The following is a 22993-nucleotide window of genomic DNA, read 5'->3' on the forward strand; positions in this document are numbered from 1 at the left end:
TTGAGGATGAAATATATCCATTGAATAGAAAACAGCTCATCCCTGAAAGACAAGCTAATTCACCAAACTTCCATAATATCTTTCTGCATCTCCCATACAGAAATGTAAACTTTGTTTTGAGAAACTGTTTTTACAGCTGTTTTAATTAATCTTGTCTCAGCAACTTGATTCTTGATGTTCATGTTTCCAGAACCAAAATTACAAAAATCTAACGAAAACACACACATAATAAGTGATGTCGAAATTACTGGCGACACTTTAAGCCACAAGGAGCAAAACCAGAAGAAAAACGTTTCCCAAAATCTTTTTTTGGGCATTTCTCATGTCGCACCATGTTAGAACTGTCAGTTCTATAGAAACGGTAATAACTTGAGCACAGCACATGCTGAGGTTTTTCTCGACACCAGGACAAATTGCATCCCAGGATCCATGTATTGGCTTGCTGCTTTCTGTAAGGCAATTTTTCAGATAAATAGGCGGGGTGTAGCCTGGTGTCTGTATACATTCCTGTACTGTCAGACAAGCTAAACAATCCGCAGCCCAAACCAGCATGGAGTGTTCGCAAGCTGAGCTGAAACCTCGTGCTAGTTTCCACACAACATACCTTTGCAGAACTTATTTTCAAAGTCAACAACTTCTTTACATATGAGTGACACGAGAAGGTTTTGCTTAGTTCCAAACATCAATTCCAAATGTCCCGATCTTTTTATAAATTTAAAAACTTAGCTTTTGAGATAAATGATGCTTATAATGTCTCTATCATCTTCTAAATATCCTCAAGCTCTTTTAGAAGTCTTCAGTGATGCTCGTTTTGCAGATCTTGAGTACTTCATACACCATGTACTGCTGTTATCTATCTGTCTTTGCCAACTGAAGCATTCATTCGTCCGACAGAGCGGAGAGATGCATCAAGATGCACCAGCAGGGTGCATACTCTGCCACCATGTGATGTCACGACAAACACTTCCTATCTCCCCAGATCTGGCTGTGAGGAACGTTTCTTGCCATACCCACATACAGTTGTCTCCCATTGCCAACAATACTCTATTACATATCGAAAAACAGACTAATATAAAAACATACAAAGAATTCACTCCATAATTTCAACCAAAATTCAACGACTTTTATGTTATTTATTGTTACCATACCCACTAGGAGACGAAGAAGAGGCAAGCCCCCCTCCATTTTTCCTGTCTTTTATGCATACAATGTTTGAATATGATTGGAAAGAATCTATTAAAAGGGTAACACTATTTTTCAGGGCATTACATTTGCAGAAGCCTAAGGTCTTGTATTAACTGTTGAAAAGAACGAGGGCTTCTGCAAATGATAATGCCCTGAGAAATAGCGTTACTGTTAATAGAGCTAAAATGGAAAGAATTTGTTATCAAATTAAAATAAACAACTATATCGATTTTAAAACATATACTGCAGTTAACACACAAAGAATATCAATGAATAAATTTTACAAATATGGAAACATCATCGAACAAATCAGATCACGTCACTATTGAATGTGACGTTACCTATCCCTAAGACGTCACCTGTAACAATGGGCATGATAATAGCCCTTTGTCAAGCAATATGATGGCATTATCAAGTTACAGTGGCCCGCTCATTTCTATAACATCAGGGCGGTTTAATGATAATTCTATCCATTTTGAATCAAACAATAACAAACAACAAAATCCAAGAGCAACTGTAAATATAGAGAATACAGAGGATATATACGAATATACACAAGTGTCTAAATTCCAGTATTTCCCCGAGTGAGAATACCGGAATTTAGACACGAGTGTCGTAAACATAGTGTGACATGAACACAAATAAAATGTTGTATTTATCACCGAAGAAGATGTCTATATACAGAGATGAATGACGCCAACAATCTTCATCTATGATGTTGTTTCTGGTGTGACGTCGTTTCAACCTCATGTCACAATAAAATTCAAATGACGTCAACAATGCTGTCCGGATGACAGAAACAATACAGTGTTGTCTCATGACATGATACGACCCTAGCTTGCAAATGATTTTTATGAACTCTGATATGCTTGCCCTCGTAGGTAATAAAAGCAATTATCTGACAAAATCATTGAAAATCAGTGGTGAGTGAGTGAGTGAGTGAGTGACATGGTTTCATGCCGCTTTTAGCAATATTCCAGCAATATCACAGCGGGGTACACCAGAATGGGCTTCACACATTGTACCCATGTCGGAAATCAGACCTGGGTCTTAGGCGTGACAAGTGAACGCTTTAACCACTAGGCTACCAGACTGCCCCAAATCAGTGGTGACTCCAGGTGTTTGTGAAAAGGATGTGCATGTCCTGCATGTCCTGCCCTTCCAATAGCATCTGCCTTGTTTAAACCAAATCCTGAAAGTAAAACAATCCATGTCCTTCAATCCTCAGTTATCTCAACATCTTCCACCTCACCTGCACAACAGGTCCAGCTTTGCAGAGATGAAGTAACAGATGCAACATCACCCATTTCCTAATCAACACCAACAGGTCCTGCCACCACTTCCGAATCAAAGTCCAGAATCAACCCCACATTCCTCCATCAACACCTTTCTATTCTCCATTCCAGGCACAAGCATCCATGAGTATCTCTGACCATCAGGTGAGTGAGTGAGTGAGTGAGTGAGTGAGTGAGTGAGTGAGTGAGTGATAATTTTACTTGGCACGACCATCAGGAACCTCGATGAAACAGAAGACCAACAGCCCCTACACAGATAGATCTCTGCCAACAGTAGCATATGCCCCTCTTCAGCTCCTCACAAGCAGAACCTGGGATGTTATTGCAAGTATGGCAACCTCGGTGCAACTGTCATGGGACATCATTCCTCCCATGAATCAGTTCAAGTGGGCAAGCACATTTCCAAGGTTCTTAAACGAAGCTGAAATACGTTCTCCATTACTTAAACTGACTCTCGAAAACTCTCACACCTCCTGACACCAAGTTCTCCCACACGGTGTAAAGTGCAAAAATGCTCCATTCTTCCCAGGCAGAGGGGCTGATGAGAGTGGAAAGCCCCAAGTAGAAAAGAACTAGAAGCAGATTGCAAGGAACTTCATAAGATGGCAGAGCATATCGATTCCAGTTCAGTTGCTGAGTAAAATTGAAACAAAAAGGCCGAGTTAAAAAAAAATAGACAGATGGCCTGAATTACTGGTTGGTTAATTGCTGCATGATTGCAACCAGACTATTGTCTGTGGTCAAATTGAAACCTGTCTGCTGCGAAGACAACAGATTCGGTTTTCTATGGTAAATGACATGAGATGGATGAGCGAGAGCCTCATAATCAGTGAAAGGGCAAATCTAGAATTTTTCGAAATTAGGAAATTCATACCGCTACATTTTAAGCTTGGTATGCACTATGACTGTGGAGTATGTGTATTTTATAGAGCTAAAGCAAATCTAGATCACAGGAGTGAGTCAGTGAGTATGGTTTTACGCCGCTTTTAGCAATATTCCAGCAATATCACGCTGGGGGACACCAGAAATGGGCTTCACACATTGTACCCATGTCGGGAATCGAACCCGGGTCTTCGGCGTGACGAGCAAACACTTTAACCACTAGGCTACCCAACCGCTCCTAGCTAACAGGAAAGCAAGTCTAGCCAGCCAATAGTCAGCATCACCAAAAACATAATTTTTTATATATCTTGATACATGATTGAATACTGAACATGGATGAAAATCAAAACCTGAATTTCTGAATTCAGAAAAATCTGCCAGAAACATGATATAGGATGAAGGAGTTAAATGCCTGTGTGATGAGTACTTCAGTTCTATCGTATCTTTTCAAGTAAATATTGTAGAAATGTTGTCAGTGATGGAGGTTTCTACAACTTTAGTGAAATCCACAAACATGTGTAGAATGCTGACAAACCAAGCATCATATTCAGGGCAAATCTGGGATTCGAACCTTTGGCATGCCAAAGGGATGCACCTCCATTCTCAGTACTATACATGATTACATCTTCAGAGTAACGATATCAAACTTGCTAGAGGTATGCATGTTTATTGTATTAAGGAGTTATGTCCCTTAGCCTGGTGGAGCTGTTGTAAGGAAAGACCCCATTTCATTTGTGGGGGCAGATGTAAGTCAAATGGAAGTTGGTGATATATTACTTACTGACAGAATGAAAAAACATTACATTCAGCACATGCATAAAATGTGATTGATATAATTAAAAGAAAATATACATGTTTGTTCCGATTTCACCTGATGTGACCGTCAGTACATATTGAAATACTTAATGATTATCTTGTCCTTTTAAGGCAATTACATATCAAAAGATTTGTCTTCAATTTAATCATGTAGCATCGCAGTCTATACCTGGATCAGTAGGTAATTCTCCTTAACGCCCAATGATAACATGACGTCAAGTATATTTCCAGCAATTACTGCAAGTCTTGCACTTGAAACTGATTGCACATGTGCCTCGGGACGGAGACATTCCTCCCATCAATCCACAAGGAATGATGGTGCATGAAGACGTAAAGCTCGTATAACCTTGATGTACTTGTCCAAAGTTAGTCACTTAAATCTGGCTTCAATGAGATACGTGTATCGTATAGACTCAGGAGAATTCTGGGAAATCTATTGATGGAAATGTATCCGAGAGTCATTACATTGGCTACGCCACTACATGATGACTGACAACATGCTTACTGGTCGTGCAGATGGATAGAAAAATGTAAAGTACCTACCGATGACCACTGAAAAGAACCTAATTTGATTGAGGAATTAATTCGTCTCTCAAAAGTGAAAACTTATTTCCATGGCCTTAGTGGTGATTGAAATCTAATTTTCAGAGAGTGTGCATTACATGTCTTAAATCAATTAGGGGAACGCTCCCTGAAATAGGAGAGGAAGTGAAGCTATTTGCATCACAATGTGCTTAGCATACTAACAGTGATTAAAAATATCAAATAGATTTGAGAATTTTCTCCTCCTTAGAACTGGTCATGCATATCCAAAATGGTAAGATCTGAAAATGTACCTGGAGATTCAAACACAAGACATGCCTATGATCAGTGGAAGCACTAGCTGGGGTACCCCACTGTACTTCAAATGTTTGTTTGTTTGTTGTTTAACGGCACACTCAGCAATATTCCAGCAATATGACTGTGGTCTTTAAATAATTGAGTGTGGATGACACAATACAGTGATCAATATTATAAGCAACAATCCACGCTGTCAGGTTACAATGACACGTACATGAACTCCAGATTCAGTTGGTTGCCCTTACGACCAGCATAGGTTGCTGGGAACAGATACTAACATCTTATCCCCATGGCGGAGCCTTCAAACAATACAGAGTCGGTAAATGCATCAACATGTTAACTATCACAGCCATAGCTCCCCCACATTTACATCACACTACGTCAAATATCACCTGTAAATAATTGAGTCTGGACCAGACAATCCAGTGATTAATATCATGAGCATCGATCCACGCAATCGGGATACGTTGACATGCATCAACGAAGTCAGAGAGCATGACCACCCAATCCCGTTAGTTGCCTTTAATGACAAGCATAGTCGCCATTTAAGGCAAGCATGGGTTGCTGAAGACCTATTCTACCCTGGATCTTCACGGGTCGGACACCAATGGGGTAGGATGGTACGCAATCAGCCATGTCGCACAGATGGACCACCCAATGCCCATGGCAGTCGGTGCTTACAATACACGATGTATCGGGCCTATATGACCTTGACATCCCAGAGGGACACATGTAAGATGTCCACTGTATGTTTACTCCATGATAAACAGAGTGTTCCGTACTTCACAACTACACATCTCCACTTGTTGCAACCAAAAGATCTGAATTTCAACCCAATTGCTTCACTTGACTGAAGTCAATATATTCAAAACGACACAGATCTTTTACTCTACTGGTCCTTATTGTGAGCATTTAAATCCCATTCCTATTCAAAGTCAATGATACTTGAGCATGAGGAAAGAACATTACAGACTAGCTTATACAAAGCCTGTTCAAGCACACAACACCCCCTCAGCAAGCCCCAAAGGGTTTTCTCAGCTACACCAGTTCTCACCCAGATCTACACAGTTACAACTGTTTTCTTGTGCTGAAGCGTGTTCCGGGCCAATGACAATAACACTAACATGTACATACAACTGAGACTCCACCGATGCACCTCGAGACATCATGCCTCATTTCAATGCTACACCCATTTCGCTCACAACGTTACACCAAAAATATGACCCGTCTCAAAGAGCTCTCCCCAGAATTACCCACAATGACAGCTCCCAATACATAAGTGAACGTGTTTTTGTGTGCTCAGTGCTGTAATGGTTGCCACATGTTCGGCCCTTGGGGAAGTGAGACCGCTACCTCGGAGTGCTGAAGCGAATGTCATTCGTGTTATAGATTCCCAGCTTAGCTGCGAACTTCTTGCATCAGAGGTTACAAAAATCTTGTTGTGATAAGTGCATGAAACGCAGCCCTGTCTCGACATGACTTGCTTGTGATAGGGAGGTACAGTCATTGCATAATTTAAACTGAAATATGATATTAATGACTGCCAAGCCACGGCTTCAAAATGAGGAAAACATTATGTGTATCTGATCAAATTCTGCCCCCAAGACACAAATTCTGTGAGAAACAGAATTGAATCATGCTTAAACCAGGAACATTGTTCATGATAAAACAATCAGTTTCTCCCAGTGTGTCATAATATAGAGTCCATTAGCCCTTATAATGTCCTCCATGCCAAATCCATGTTCCATAATTGATGCCAGCTTTTCAATTCTCATTAGTAATAATCATCATGAATTTGAAGGAAAATGTCAACCAAATGTCAAGCGGGATAATGATGTGTATGTTTCCATCAGAATTGGGACACTGTCTGACCTGCCACTGCATCCACAACTACCTGTTGAATCATGTCACAAACACCAAACAACATCATAAAACATCTATCTCCTGTTAGGGGCTCAGACATTCAGGATTTTTACTGCCGTCCTTAATAGGACCATTCCCCATTAAAATTTGTCAAAAGTCTGATCAAGATCCTGAGATTCGTGGTGGGAAATTCACCAAAAAAATCAGATATTGTCTGTAGGACTCTGTTATGACTGTATACGACTGCGTTCAATCAATGATAGGACATTCCAGATCATTGAGGATAGTAATCCGACTTTTTCACTTTTCGTGTCGTAGCGCTGTCTGATCTCAAACGGGAGCCATAATCGGCACTGTGTGAACCTGGCCTAACATTGTCAAGCATCGGGTAACAAAACTGAAACTTGGTGCACACAATCTTCAAATACAAAAAGCCAGATAAGCCCAAACACCATGCAACAAAAGATATTATAAGAATTTCATAAGTGAAGAAGTAGAAACATAATATTTTCTACACTGATGTTCCCTGTATCAATCCTTAAGATCTAACCCACATTAACCTAAATTCAGTCACATCTCTAAAAGACCTCAGTCCAGCAGATCTTCTGCCACAAGTGTTTAAATGTCATAAACCAAATGTGTATGTTAAGATCATGGGTATAATTTGATACAAGCATAAGTTACCAATTTGCATTTCCAGCTTGTTTATATGTGAGATGATTATGTATACATGTCTGTATAATACATTAATGTGCCAAATATATATTACATATTGTCTGCTTGTTGTTTAACGCTGTATTCAGCAATATTCCAGCTATATGACATCAGTCTGTAAATAATCGTGCTGGACCAGGCAATCCAGTGACTGACATCATGAGCATCGTTCTACGCAATTGGGATACGATGGCATGCATTAACCAAGTCAGTGAGCCCGACCTCCCCGATCCCGTTAGTATCTACTTACAAGCATAGTCGCCTTTTATGGCAAGCATGGGTTACTGAAGACCTATTCTACCCCAGATCTTCACAGGTCTCTTGGACATGTGCTTGTACCCTGTCCAGTGAGGACCTTCAGTACAATAAAGTTCTCTTCTACTCCAAGCATCTTCTATCAGCCAAAAGCACACAGCTGAGCTGATCACAGAGAAACATCCCAAAATAAGATAACTATGAGAGCAAAACATGACTTACAAATATTTCTTCCAACACATAACTCGTATGAAAGATTAATTTATAATTATGACTCATATTTTCACAATTCCCACGACGTTGTTGTGTTTGGCTGGGACGGGACAGCCAGCTATGCGTTAAAGACGTTAAGCTACAGGAAACAACGTTCAATTGAAGAACAATAACAACAGCCAATACTTACCAAAACACTTATCCTCACATAGAGCACCTGCATGTATTCACAGCATCTGCGAACAGAAAAAGACAAATATTTATCAATGCATTTATAGTTTTTAGAAGAGGTTTCCATCACATCCTGCCTGCAAACTGTTCGAGGAATCTTAATATAATGTCATATCACTAACCTTTCATCACTACTGTGCATATGTCTTCAGGGAAACAGTTTTACACAAACAGACCCTCTCTTATTGTTCTGACAGGCTGACATGGCTATGTTGAGGACATTCTCAGTTTTACTTTCACTGCCTCCAATATCCCTGCTTGTATTACACTAAATATCTGCATTAATCATGGCAAATGTGCAATAAACATTGACAGATAACACTCATGATAAATTATGTCACCATTTATTACAAATTGTCCATGAAGCATGCAAATGTTGTCTCATGTTACAATTGTTGGATCTGTTGCATGAAACGAACTTGATTTGAGCCACAATGCCAGAGGTACTCATCCATTTCACAAATCTATCCGAACAGCAATACAATTTCTCCATACAATCACTGCACACCAGAAAAAGCATTGCAGTAGGTTAGGGAAGTCATATTGAAAAGAGGAAAAAATAATATTCTAATGAAACATTGCATGACAATCAAACAAACAGCAGGTCTATCAATCAAAAATATCAAATCAACCAAACCTTACCCTATTCCTCAGATAAATCCTTCAAAAGCATACAACACTACAATCCATCAATCAGTCTACAGGCTCTGAAAGTTACAAATTATAACCAAGCTACCCCCCAACCCATGAAATCCCAGTGCTATACGATATCAGCTTCTATGTTATGGTGCATGAAGTCATTGCCTCACCATCCAGAGGCCGAGGAACCAATCAGAATCTAGAACTCCCATTTGTAACCAGCAACATAAGGTTGTTACTAGGTGGGCACAAAATCTGGTGACGTCCACACCTTCAAACACAAACAACACATGGAAAACTCGGAGAATGTTTTAGCAATGACTTAATTCATCTTTCCTTAACTTCAGAGAAACTTTGTAAGGAATGATAGGACAATTGTTTGAAAAATATACATTCCTCTATGTAATGTAAAGTTCCCGCCCATAACAACAAGCCTTAAACTAAACTATTTTTTATTTGGAATGAACAATTTACTAATTAACAACTTAGGGGGTTATCAATTTGGGGAAACTTGACCTTTTCTGTTCTTCCCATCAGTCCTACAAATGGGATGACAGTTTTCAAATGAATCATTCAAAAGTGTTTTTTTTCTTGAAACTTCTTACCCAAATGAGCTATATGAAATGTCACTTTTTACCTTGAAACTTTAGAGTTCCATCAATGAAATTTGAGAGCTGGAAACCAAATAATCACCAGGCTGGCCCTCAGCTCAACAACAGAAGGACAAATTGAAGTGGCACTAATGATTAAACTCCCATAAAAATAATAATGAAGGAATTTAAATTCCAGGAAAAATTGGCACATAAGAGATGAGAAGACTTCCACTGCTTCAACACAGGAGAAGTCCAATCTGGCATGAAAATCAAAACGTGGTCGTTCCCTATGCATGGGGCTACTTCTTTACAGTAAGTTAAAGGTTAGTGCTAACACAGAAATTACATAACATAATTGGGACAAAAATACATAAAATGAAAGCGACAAAACCCTTTCCATAATCAGAACAGAAAAGCATAGTCGTTTGTACGATTCAGACTATATCATCAAGCTTATGAATCACTATCAAAAAGTAGTGATACCAGGTGTTTGCAAAAAGGTGAGCAGATCCTGCTCTACTCATCACACACACATGCAAAGGCAAGTCAATTGTTCCTCTGAGAGAAAAACATGGCAACATATGGTTGAATTGCTTCGGACATTTTGGTCACCGAAGGACCAAAAGTGGAAATGTGCTCTACATGTCAACAACCAAACTTTTTCAAAGATTTTCAGTTCTCTTTTTGAGATGAAATGGTATCTCGTTCCCATCCTATTAAATCAGTTTGGTCATGTTTAATGGCAACATGTCTGTTATTGTTATTGAAAACAAAATTTCATGTGGGTGTTATTGAAAACAGTTTGGTCGATATGTAGAAATCTCCTCGTCATGGTCACAAATTTATATGTTCTTCAATATGTCTGCCATATTGAAAGTCAAATTTGAATGTTTTGAACCAATTAAGGTGGCATGGCGGCATCATAGGTGGGAACAAGCACGTGAAGTTTCAATGGTTTCTGAGGAGAGGATGTCTACAGACACTGCTGATGCCGATGCTGCCCGACAAGCAAGCCATTACAAAACATACCTTTAATACAGTCAGGTGAGGTAAAATTGATGGGATTAAATCACACTATCAAAATGGCATCCCAAAATAAAACAATAGTTACCATTGCTAATAATTCTAGCCTCTATTACATCATCGTTGACTCTAGCACAAACAGGAAAGAGGTGAAGATTTCCCGCCTTGCGCATGCACAAAAACACAGAGGAAAACTATTATCCACACAACTAATTAGGGTCAACTGACGTTGAAGAGAACTTCTGATGAAAATGTAAAGATTTTCATAGTCTGGTGACAACCAACATCCAGGATAATGGCAATGATGTAATAGAGGTATGGCTTTGGCAGGGATTATTATATTTTTTTAATGTTTGCAGAACATAGGATAGACAGATAAACCAAGACAAGAAATTGGTGTTGCCTGGCTTCAGATGACGGCATTGGTCATAAACTGGTGGATGTCATTACATAGATACATCTTCCGTTGTTCAAGGAGTAAAATGTCACAGAACAATTATCCCTTATAGTGTTTCCTCATCATGTTGTTTTTTGGTATAGTTTTTACAGATCATGTTTCGAGATATTGTATTGCTTCTTTTTGCAGCCATCAGGGATTAAACAGTTTGAAATAGGTTTCTACTCATCTACATATCGAAATTTAAAGATTCTAAACAGCAATATCCAATCTACAAGAAATTGAAATAAACAATCATGAAGAAAATTATATTTTTTATATGTGAAGTAATGATTTTCACGAGGACATCCCTCGAGAACAAGACAGTGAAATACAACCCTTCATGGAACTTTCAATGGAACTGAACATTTCTGACACATTTACCATTTTAACTTAAATAGCGCTTTGTTGATAGCAACATAACGATCATTATGAGATTAAAGAAAGACAACGGAAACAGCTTCCCACATTAGGGGAGTGGATGACTGGTTTGTTAAAACTTCATTAGAAAATATAATGACTTTTTCAATATAATTACAACATTTTTCATCTTACATTATTGAATATCTGCAAGTACCGACACAGTCTTGCATTCCGACTTCGCGGTGTGTCGTTGCCTTTCACTTCCTGAAACGGCTTATCTACAGGTCATATCATGTTCTTTCACATTTCAATGGTCAAGTTGATACCTCCTCGGCTTATGTACGGGGTCGGCTTATCCGCTGTCATATACGGTTTATGAAGTGAAGTGAAATTTGGTTTAAGATTTTTGCACTTATATATTGACGTGCATGCACATGTGGGTGCTTGTACTAGTTCCGTTTTATAGTGTCAGCCCACTGAGACACCATTCCACAATTTAACATGAATACCCCACTCAGACACAAAAAACTGAGTCTGTCTGACCAGTCCTCATTTTATCCCTTTAACAACAAGTACCATCTTTAACCCTCTTTTGGTATTATAGAGCCAGGGGATTGAACCACGGGCCTTCGATGTCCAGGCTGACGCTCTATCATTAGACCATGGAGGCAGAATATTTCTATTTGTAGAACAATGTGAAATAATAGACATGAGTGGACATTTTGATACAAACTTACTGAAAATTAAGACATAAAATATATGTACGTCACAAAGCCATGGAAAAATAATTAATTAAGCATTAAGAACACATTGAAACAAACCAAAAGCCTTCTACCATCTGGCACGCTGCTCTCAAAGGGCTATATCCAACTGGTGATAAATCTTCATATTAACTGTCAATTGTGGTATTGTTTTGCTAAATAGAATACTGATAAGGCTCTGTCCCTTAAAAGCAGGGAATATTTTACGATATATCTCCTTTGTTATAATTATTTGCATAGCGCTCATATTTGTTAAAAGAATAAATCAAAGGAAAAAACAAAAAATACATATCCAATTATTGTCTTGAATATCTTTGATGTTTGATCAAACATTTAAAACATTTCCAAAAAAGTAGAATGGGATTGAGTACAAATAGAATGGTATATTATGTACTCAAAAAAACAATTTTCTTTTGCAAAGAGTAATACATTTATATATTTGCATGCGTTGTATTATGTTCACTTATGAGATGAAATATATTGAGCGGGAGTGATTTTAGCAATGCTGCAGCTGTATTACCCTTATGTGTGAATAGAGAACACTCCAGTACTGCACTGAGCGTCTAAGGTAGTCCTTGTCAAACTGGCATTAGGATGCACACCAGAGTGAGTGAAGAGCAGAAAGGAGAGACATAAAGGAGTGAGAGAGAGAGAAGAAGAAGAAGGAGAGAGAGAGAGAGCAGAGCAGAGAGAGAACAGAGAGAGGGGGAAAGAGTAAGGACAGAAAGAGAGAGGGAGGGAAGAGAGAGGAGAGAGCAGAGAGAAAGAGGGGGACTTGAACCCAGGCCTTTTCCATGACGATTAAATGCTTTAACCACCATGCTACTTCACTGCCACCACAATAGTTAGGAAGTATTTAAATAACCACAACATGTCCTCCATTCTCTCCACACTGTAAACTGTGTCACATCTCAAATTGTTTTTTTCCATCAAATCTTGCATTCATAGCCCACAAGCAAAACCATTTAACAGGAGGCAAAGTGCATCTTAATCCTGAACTTGCTTTAATTCACTTGCAAAATGTGAGAGGATTTGAGAATATCTTCAGCTCAATTTCATAATTCTAACAAATCTTCAATTTATTTGTGGCGGGTTGAGATTCCAGCTAAACCCCACCGTCTCGTGATCAACCCCCTGATCACTCCCACAGCAACACGGTAATGACATCACTGACACTCGTGTAATCCCCAACTTCAACAATGCTCCTTGATGAAGAAACAATGGACTTAACAGCGGGATCGTTGTAATTAAATTTGAACACACTTTCCCCTCTGCAACCAAGTCCGACTCAAGACAATGGACCGATCAGATCAGACCAACTCGGCACATTTTTCTGTTAAAGACATTGAGCACTGCACTGACTCATAAATGCCAATTCTAATTAGGAATTTATGAAAAAACAGTTGTTAATATGACACTTGACATTGAGTTAGACATGTTATTAACATAGCAAAGCTGCCTTGTCATGTGCAATGAAACTGAAGCGGACACATTGCATGTGTCCAGTGATTACATAGCAAACACTGACAAGTAGCCCAATCTCCAGGCTGGTACAAAGGGAGCACAAAGGAGTTCTATTCACAAGTCATATTCTTTTATTCAACCGTTCCTGGTGATGGGGATCTTTAGCCCCTTAGAACAATAGAAAACAGACAAGTGTATGTCTCAAGGGTCGTTGACCACATCGCCATGGTGACACAGTGTGCTGGTCGTCCTTGTTGTTCCTGTTCCAGCCATTGATGTCACAATGTCTGACAACCCAAACACTCCAGATTTCCACATGTCAAGAGTTTTGTTTATTTTTTGTTAAATGTCATAGCTTTATGCCGTTGGTTTGTAAATAGTGGAGTCTGGGCCAAAAAATCCAGTGATTGACATTGTGAGCATCGATCTATGTAATTGGGATGTGAAGACATGCATTAACCAAGTCTGCCTGACCACCTGATCCTGTTAGTCGCTTCTTATGACAAGCATAGGTTGCTGAAGACCAATTTTAACCAGGATCTTCAGAAGGAGAGATAAGCATGGGTTGCTGAAGACCAATTACATTGTGACACAATTGTGTTTGTTTTAGCACCTTCATACGAGTGCCATGCAGGGTATCAACAAGTACCTTATTTAAACATCTTTTGATATGACATGTCCAGGCAATCGAACCACAATCTTTAGCTCTCCAAGCAAACGTTCTATCCACTGCACCATGGAGCTGGTTCCTTAACATGAATCACAAACTGTCTCTGTTCTGTGCACAAAACATGTTACATGTTCTGGTTTTTACACGTGGGGAGACGGGGGTCGCATTAAGCACAGTGATATACGGTAACATTTCACAATTCAATCAAAATTAAGTAACACTGCATTCAAGTGATAGCCACGATAATTAATTAAACCTAAAATAATAAAACGGATAATAAATTGGCCATTCTCAGTTTAAGTTCAATATTACTTGAATTGTAAGCAAAACACTACCGAAAGCTTTCTGGCAGAACAACATTTTTTGTTCTAGTATAGAAATGAATGTGACTCAGTCATTAGGGAAATTAACTGACTCCCATCAAAGAGGCCAGAAAATGCACTGCAAACAGTGTCTCCCTCTTCTGAAGTATTCCCATATAACACATTTCCCAGACTGCATATATTACCAAATGGAGTCTTTCACTCTGATCATCAAGTCAGTCCCTGTTAAAAGCCCATGGAGAGTGTTTCAGTGGTGTAATGGCTTGACAATGACGGAGAAGGTACTGGTGGGGGACCTGCTGTCACAGTAACTACTATTAAGGGACAAAACGGTCCCATGGGCTCTCCACGCTTACAGTCGCCCATCTGTTGGGTTTTCCATTGAGCCTCTGGTCTAAAGGGACATAAGGGGGTTGACTAAATGTATTGACTTCTCCTGGACCTTGACTTGCTTGGACATGGGTCAAATAGTTAATGAGAGGGGGGTCATCCGATACAGAGGGTGGGGAGGGGGTATGAGGGTGGGTCATCCGCCATGGAGAGGATGGAGCTGTGGGAATAGGATGGGGACGATGGTGAGGGCGAAGGTGTCATCAATAATGAGTATGTGGCATTTGTAAAATATTAGCATCTTCTGATTCGAAGCATCAAGGGTTAAGGTCTTCATGAGGGTAAGGTCATCTGAATCCCCATCGGATGTTGTGTCAAGGATGTGGTTTAGTCTGACCACAAGAACATTCAAGTAGCTTCATGGCTGGGACAATCATCAAGCATCACCTGACCTTATTCTTGTTATTCTGGAGACTTATTCTTTAAAAAGGAATGAGTGGGTGGGTGAGTGAGTTAACTCAAGTCTGATCTTGCCCTATTGTATGTGTACACCCACAAAGGTCTGGGAACCAACAAGCTAAGAAATATAATGTAATATAATATAATAAGTATAAGTATAATAAGCTGTTCGACTCCCCATTGTTCTTGGTGCCTTGACTGACATTGGGAGAGTACCCGGGTTTGCTACCAGGAATACAGTTTGACAATCTGGGTAATGTAGAAGGCTGTAGTGTTGGGGAGTCTTCGCATTCTCCGAAAAGTTCTGGTTGGGTTTGACAAGGCAGTGCTTCCTGGGGGAAGTCCCATTCGCTGTCTAGGCTGCACTTAGAGGGGGCAAGGGCCCTGAGCTGATAACGAGCCTAACCAGCCTGATTTTACCACGATCACCCAAACCCTCTTTGCAGCATGTTTCATTTTAATCTGTACATACTACTACATCTACTACTACTACTAGTAATAATAATAATAATAATAATAATAATAATAATAATAATAATAATAATAATAATAAGTTGTGGTCCTAGCAGTAGCATCCTCTGAATTACTTTTTGAAATACAACTTGGAAATTGAGACCTATTAAATAGATATGTCAACTGTCATACAGACACAAAACTCTTCATTGGACAATTGGTAGCAATTGTTAGATTGGCTGTCCATAAGTTAATTCAGACACTAGGTGACAACTGAGGTTATATAGATAAGAAGGGAGAAAGGATTAAGGAACAACACATCAGAAGAATCCTGAATCAAACCCCTTTGTATACATCTTTACTGATAAGGTAAAGCTATCACCCTCTGGGAGTAGGGTCAGCGCTGGGGAGAATGTAAGGAAAAAGAAATGAAGGTAAGAATGAAACCTCAAATGAATAAAAGTACAGTTTGACAACCTAGTCTAACATATCCTGACTGACATGTCCTGCTATTATACTGGGAAATAATCTAGAGAATGTCGAATAATAGACAGATTGTAACAGAAAGTTAATTGCGTTCATTGAACCATGACTAAGAAACATCAAGGTCGCCTGGAGTAAATCAAGGTCATCTGGATAAAAAGGGTGGAACGCCACCTGACAGAGGTAAGCTGGCCAAAATAGTTACGAGAAAAGAGAGATTTGATTTAATGTTTTATCATGAACGGATCTCACCGTGGCTGACAGAGGTCAAATGCTTAATGGGAAAGGTCATCAATTAACGACATCAAACATGATGACAGTGGTATTAAAAAGGCAAAATGAGAACGGTACAGGATTAAGTTGGATTGATGACTCAAAGATTATTGATTTAACTGAAAACAAAGACAGAAACATAACCTTTGCCATGTATCCATTACAGGGGTTTCAAACATAATTTAACTATCTGTAAATGTAAAACTGGTGCTTTGATATAGAACAAGTGGCACAATACTCACGTACAGGCTGATCAATAGATGTAACCACACCACAGTGGAAGGTTTTCAATTCCAGGTCACTCTCTTGTCCACTTAACATATTTTTTGTTCATCCAAAAATTTCCTTCAATCATATTTCATAAAAAGTTCCAACTTTGGATTCAATGTCTGGATTCAATGCTTTACAAATATTGAACAGGTGAGATGTAAAATAATAGCCATTGTCATAGAAACCAGATACTGAAGCTGACTATTGCTTACTGCAGCTGTGACAAGCAATGAACTCCAGCATGCTGCGACAAGTCCAGCATAATAAATAACTAGATATTAGACATTATGCACACATACAGATCCAGATATCCATGGTCAAGCGGGACATGTGTCCTAAACACGACAATAATATCCTGGAATTGTCCTCTACCCAGTAATCTGCATACTGATTAAACAAGCGCATGTGCGGCTGTTGTCCCTTCTGTCTTGGGGTGTAATCACTCACGGAAACAGTGTCAGAGGGTATTGTAATTCCAGGGTCGCTCGCCAGAGTCCGAGGGTCATTCCACAGTATCCCCAACACACCTCGCTCCACCTTCTCAGCACTGTCTGTCTCAGGGGGACTGTTAGAATTCCGTGTTGGCTTAACTCAGTGACAATGCTCCCTCTTCCCCTTTAGGATCCCATTGTCTTGTCAGCAGAAATAAATGAAGTCAAGTCACACAATCCCATGATGCCTATTTGCAGAATCTCTGAGCAGGAAGGTCTCGACCTTCCTGACATTAAATATATCAATGGTGTCTTTCATAAGGAAATACATTAATAATCTACTTGTTTCACTCTGAATGGCATTTGTGGTTCTTCAGTGTACCGCAGCCAATGGTCTGAGAATGATGACTTCCTTACGCCATACAGCATGACATATATACACTTCAATATCTATGTTTAATGCATAGGCAACACTCAGATAACTTTAGACATAAATCGTTTGACCTCGCAGCCACAGGATTGTACAATATCCATCAATTTCTTAAAGCAACCGTTAACGATATCAAATTAGTGAGACTTCATTTCAGAAGAGTCTGTACAGTGGACACAGTGACCTTCAGTAATTTTCCTTGATCCATATCATGGCATGTCAGCCTAATGTAGGAGGAAGGCTCAAAGAGAAGCATGTCATAGACGTTTAGCACTCTGTGAAACCCATCAAAGGTCTGGTTCATACAGATCATGGAGGAGATGTGAAGACTCAGGGTTCAAACCCCAAACATGCATGGCCAACAGTTGGGGCTTCGAATACTGTACAACACACATATCAAAGATTACAAACACATTGCCCTTGCCATTGGGGGGAAAAAGACGTTATTTTGTTTAAAAAATGGATTTTCTTTAAGTTCTTATTTTCTTAATATGAGGAAAAATATCAATAAAATAATGCCAAACTAGGTACTACAGCTTACTCATCCTTACCATCCCTGTTATCAGCGAAATAAAAAACACCATTACATAGCCATAACAATTAACAACACAAATTGTGATTTCTTATTCCAAATTTTTGGAATTTTTACTTGGGGCAGACTTGGGGCAGATTATTGGCCCCAGGGCATGTCCAGATAAACCCCTGTATACATTCACTACTTATGAATGTTCTAAAAACAATATAGACTGTTCTTGGAAGTATTCTAATATTTCAAGATCAACATGAAATTCCCATACTGGCTTATCCCAGACAATTTCATCCTCATTACCAGCCTAAAAGTTGAGTCAAGAACAGTATACTTATGTACAACTTGTTTTCTATATTCTCACTTCCTTCCAGGAAAGAAGGCTATAATATTAGGGTACATCTGGGGTTTGTTTTCTTATGGTTGTAAAAATGCAATATCCACGTGCAAAGCTGAAACATGAGAGATCCTAGCTTCCACAAGACTATCAATGTTCCAATTCAGAATTCCTACAAAATCTCAAAGCATACAATGACAATTCCCCAAAAGTATACAGTAATCTCCACTCCATAAATACCCCGTAACAACCAAACTGACTTCTGCCGGCATCTGTTGAGACAAACTTTTTACGAGACCCTGTATATTTTTACCCCGTTTCTTATTTTATCTGGCCAATGAGTCAGTCTGCTGTGAAAGTGGTAGTATTTAGCACCCTCTTCCTGAGGGCTAAGTGACCCATGTAATCTTACTGCTCCTGCCCTTCCAAGCAGCAGGAAGTTTGTGAATAGGCTACAGGCCTAAGTGCTGTATTTGTGTACGATGGCAACAGATACGAGGTCGTAGCATCCTGCTGGTAAGTAATTTGACATCAAAAACACATTTATACCTTTGATTTATCCCATACCCTCTTCACGCTAGTGTGAAGACATTAACATAGAACATCAGTAAAAACGAACACATTTCCGGAAATTTAATGTTACAGATTTTAGAATAACCGGCTGTAAAATATGAGAAAATATGATTTAATGCTGCCCAGTATTTGAAATACATATAGAATTCCAGGATGATATAGTGCCTCTTCATATCAGGTTATTCTGAAATTGTATTGATCAGATAAGAAGATATTCTCTAAATCATGACCATCTATTCCTGTAGAACTATAAATTTATGAAATCTGTCACTATATATTACCTTATTTTGAAGTTTATTGATCATCTGCTGTCAGTTTTCAAATTGCAAAGATTTATCTATGCATCTATATTCTTCTCAATTTATCTTGTATAATACCACCACAAATCTCCTGAAATTTACCTATGAATAATCACGAATCTCTTCATTGTGAAAAGAACATTCTTTTGGACATAATTGAGAATAATTATGAATCTCTACATTGTTGAAAGAACAACCTTTAGGGTACAAACAGAAACATGGTCTGTTTGAGTTTTTTCCCCCAGTACCAGTTGATTTGACAGACCACATGTGAAAAATCTTGCACTACATACACACCAAGAACATGAAGATGTTGCAAGATGCAAATAAAGAAATTCTATCTCATTTATTCCAAATGGAAGTTGATTGCTCTTATTGATTAACAGCAGAAAACAATTTCCATGGCAAATCCCTCTTGTGTCAAGAAACACAGCAACGTTTCATCATTCCTCTTAAAACCAACTTAAATACTGCCCTAGTATCGGATGGTGTGAGGGGCCGACAGTAGAAATTCTTCACATTGAAATAATTTCCCCATAGACATTTCATTCTTGCCTGGGGATAGAATGAAGACTTGATGGAATCGAGGATGAGGAATATTCTCCGGACATTCTCAGAAGTGCCACTTCTTGGCATTGTCAGTGTCAAAGTACAGGGCAATGCGTTAAACACAGTTGGGAACGTAGCTCCTTCTTTCCCATTATCAAGAAATGAAAACTATCAGACACAGCCAATTTATGTTGATAAATGTTTTCTGTCTCCAAATGAATATCTGGCCAAATTTCTCTGGTTTCTAGTACGAGAACGTGTTCTAATTAAACGTCATCATGGATCAATGTCCCAAAACAGAGTCGAAAACCATTGGATTCGGACATGTAGAGGAATGACAAAATGTTATTTTACCATCGGCACGTGACACAATCTCCTTCAATGAAGGAGAAGGACAAGAGGTTTCCTCCCTACCCCCAAAACCATTGGTTAGCATGGTGTTATTTTGAGTTAATTACTAGCTTCATCAAAAAGAAAGAACTGCTTTAAGATGAAAGACCAATGTCAGAATAAGATGAAAGGTTGAAAACAATTCATTTCAACATCAAAACAGCACTGTTAATCACATAATCTATCATGTAATTCATTAATTAAAATTTTAATACAACTGTCTCAAACGGAACCACTTCAAACTTCATAATGTCAGGATTTTGCAATGGTGAACAAAGTGGGGGACAAAGAGGGAGTAAAGATCAACCTTATTAGGGAAAAAAACCATTAACACTATTGTCCTACAACTAAATATGCTTTAAGAATTATGCTGCATTACCCTAAATGCCATACTTTGTTGTTTTGCCTGATTATAAAGTTATAAACCATTGCACAATCCATCATAATGAAATACACTTTGCAAGATTAAAACACAGATCTTCAAATACCATTCATTCAATTTGATAATTAAAAACTATCGGACATCAAACAAAAAGGTCTTTCAGGGATTGTTTGAATGGCTTACTGATCTGACCTTAAAAAAAAAGAAAAGAAAAAAAAGAAAGGAAAAACCACAACTTGTTTTATATACCGCCACCAGTCACTTTGACAATAAAAATTACAATGAAAAGCTACTGTCAGATTTTAGAGTCATAATATTTAAAAGGACCCACATCAGGCCAGGATTTTTATAAATTCTTTATCACCTGATCATCCAAATCAAACTTTAAGATGATTACAAAAATCCCATACAAAGTCTTTAATTCTAATCGACTGGTCCATGACCTGTGACCTAAAAGGTAAATGGCCTGCACACTTACACGCTTCCTCTCCAACTGGTATGAAACACTGTCATGACACACAAACACTCGCTGCCATTTCCTCTTACATAAACTTGACAAGATTGGCCATTTGAACACTCGCCATTCCTACAGTCCTGCAGGAAGTCAGCGATCCTAGCTTCCTGTTCGAATACTTTACATTCAAACTGATGATGATCGCTCTCTCAGAGTAATGAACTATGGACTCAATTCAATCAGACTCCCTATTGTATGGCAACCTAGTAATGTTAACACATTTATTACATATTCTCATATTCATTCTGAACATATTAATAATTTTTGTTCACGTTACACTCGTGTTCTAACAGTGTATTTCCCACGAACAAATAACTTAACTACACTCACTGCTAAAAGAAACGCTAACCATAGAAACTTATAGAGACGTATGTACGTTAAAAAGAGATGTTTCCAATGTGTGCCACTTAATGACAAAACTAACAATCAGTCAAGTGTTACCACAGTTTGTTTATTCTTATCACGATAAGCTGCATGTGATTTCCAAATGATGCATCTGGAGTCATGGCTCTATGATGTCACATGTGATGCGTTCATGGGCATTGGTTCAGACATCACACCAGAATGTTCGTTTGTGCATCAAACCAATCTAATATCTCTTGAATATGAGTAAGTCTTCATATATTAACCAACTTGTATGGTATTCATGTTTCTTTTGGTGGTGAGTATACTAACTACTCCATTGTCATTGCACGTGCACCATTTTGTGTCTAGACATCTCGAAGTGCACTTGCAACCGCCGGTTTTGTTTCGACACAGGTTTAGTGGGTTGTGTTTGCGAGTTGACAAATAATTCAATGTTGACGAGGAGCCAAAGAAAGATCTCAAACACATATCTTCGTTAAAAATAATACACTGTTTTATTCTTTCTTCATGAGATATCCATGTGTCATATAGATTATGCCTCAATAGTTGTTAGTAATGAAAATACACCTAACCTCTTTGCCTATCCTGACTTACATAAATGAATGATTCAAACCTGTTCATATTTGGGTTGAAATGAAATAAACACCATACAAATCAGTTACCTGCTGACTTCATTGAGAAGCTCTATATGTGATATCACATCTTACTGAAAACATACTGGGAAGGCTACCAGGAAAGGGGCCACCTGGTCGGTATTGACATAAGAGTGGATTCATAATCAACATTGTCATCCCTGCAAAACAACCAAAAATGAATTTAATTGTGAGTGTGTGAGTAAGGTTTTACGCTGCTTTTAGCAATATTCCGGAAATGTCACAGCGGGGGACACCAGAAATGGGTTTCACACATTGTACCCATTTTGGGAATCGAACCCACCATCTTCAGCATGAAAAGCGAACGCGAACACTGGGCTACCTGACTGCCCTTGAATTGAATAGCTCTAAAATGGACGATGTAGTGCCTTGTCAATTGATTTTTTTTCTCACTCATATAGCACACAAAATTAATCATTCAATTAATGATATCTCAGTGATCGACCATGTGGGACACTTTCCTGGTATCCATCACCATATAGAAAACTACTCTGAAAGAGCAACAATTGATTGAACAACTGGGCAAACCTTCACAGAACTAAGTTCCGTTTTGTAATTTTCAGTAACTTGGTAACAGTCTATTATCAAAGAAATCATAAAAAAACAAAGAATATTAACAAACAACCATTGAAACAGACTCGCATTTCTTCAGATTCCGTATGTAGTTACACTACAGAAAAGAGCGATGGTGAATCCTGGGATATGATCC

At 38.7% G+C, this 22993-nt stretch overlaps 1 protein-coding gene across 5 annotated transcripts in view; it reads right to left on the reverse strand.

The window, feature by feature from the left end:
• Nucleotides 1–22993, reverse strand: part of LOC139446192 (plexin-B-like) — a 222278-nt gene that overhangs the window by 93287 nt on the left and 105998 nt on the right. For 4 of the 5 annotated variants that reach the window (XM_071227500.1, XM_071227509.1, XM_071227499.1 and 1 more), the window contains one exon: nucleotides 8254–8299. The gene's annotated coding sequence lies outside the window, so the exon portion shown is untranslated. Of the gene's footprint in view, nucleotides 1–8253; nucleotides 8300–8936; nucleotides 9033–22993 lie in introns of those variants that run through there. The other variant, XM_071227503.1, reaches the window with a different exon arrangement.

Source organism: Haliotis cracherodii, unplaced genomic scaffold (genome assembly GCF_022045235.1).
Source record: "Haliotis cracherodii isolate W230 unplaced genomic scaffold, xgHalCrac1.p SCAF_6, whole genome shotgun sequence".
Taxonomy (NCBI): Eukaryota; Metazoa; Mollusca; class Gastropoda; order Lepetellida; family Haliotidae; genus Haliotis; species Haliotis cracherodii.